This window comes from Penaeus monodon, chromosome 34, assembly GCF_015228065.2.
Source record: "Penaeus monodon isolate SGIC_2016 chromosome 34, NSTDA_Pmon_1, whole genome shotgun sequence".
Taxonomy (NCBI): Eukaryota; Metazoa; Arthropoda; class Malacostraca; order Decapoda; family Penaeidae; genus Penaeus; species Penaeus monodon.
The window spans coordinates 30,436,244-30,437,279 of NC_051419.1; the positions used below are offsets into that span (position 1 = coordinate 30,436,244).

The 1,036-nt window shown below is 36.3% G+C and overlaps 1 pseudogene; it reads right to left on the reverse strand.

Annotated features, from left to right (window-relative positions):
* The window catches only part of LOC119594878, a 1,797-nt pseudogene that overhangs the window by 471 nt on the left and 290 nt on the right, over positions 1-1,036 (reverse strand).

The window sequence follows — 1,036 nt, forward strand, 5'->3', positions numbered from 1 at the left end:
AAGAGAAGGAGGAGGAGGAATAAAGCCATAAGATATGAAAAAGAATCATCATCATCTTAGTGAAGAACAGAGATGGAGAGGAAGATGAAGTTAATAAAAATAACAGTCACCTCTGTGTGTTCTGGCATATGCTCCTGGACAGTCAAATTCACACCCTCTGGAAGGCCGGCTTGAACGACTTCCATTAGCAGCGGTGCGAGATGAGAAGGTACACGGCAAGCTGCAATGGAGAAAAGTGAAAAAAAAAAAAACTTTAAGACTTCTGGGGGTTAAGTAATAGAAAGGTTTTGTGGATTTCCTGAAGATTTCTCTATGTTTTTTGTTGAATTCCCTTTAAAAAAGAATTTTAAAAAAAAGCTCGGGTCTAAGTCCTTGATTTTTTCTCATATTTTTTTTCCAAATACATTTGGATTAAGCATTTTTTACACAGGGCAAAAAAAATATGATCCCTCATGGGGGTAATTTAAAATTATGCAATTTCAAATTCTCTCACTAAAAACAAAGGAAAAAAAACAACCAAGCTGATACAACAATTATCACACATACTAAAAATCTTTGGCAACCTGTACATCCTCTGGTAAAGTTAAATTGATTCTGACTCCCCTTTAACACCCCTTTGGTTTGAAAGTCTGGATGTGAATTTTCTTGCGGGGGGTTTCCCCAGCTGTGGGACATGATTAGCTTATAGTGACTTTTTCTTTTAAACCAAAAAGGGACCACTTTTTTTCTTTAATATAAACATAAGAAATTTAAAAAAATTTTGTTTTGATAAAGATTTAAATTCCCATAACAAGCTGATAAGAGAGAGGAAAATATCACAAATACACTAAAGAGATACACTTACCTATCTTCTGCTTCAATACCCATGTTGAGGCCTTTCTGTAAACCCATTTCCCCGAAATGCTCGAGAACAGTGAATCAATCCTTCCCATCTACGTTAAATGGGGGGAACTCTGGTCATCGGGACCACCACCGTTTGCGAGGACAGCATATTTTTAAAGGGAATGATACACATAAACAAAAATCCCCAGTACAC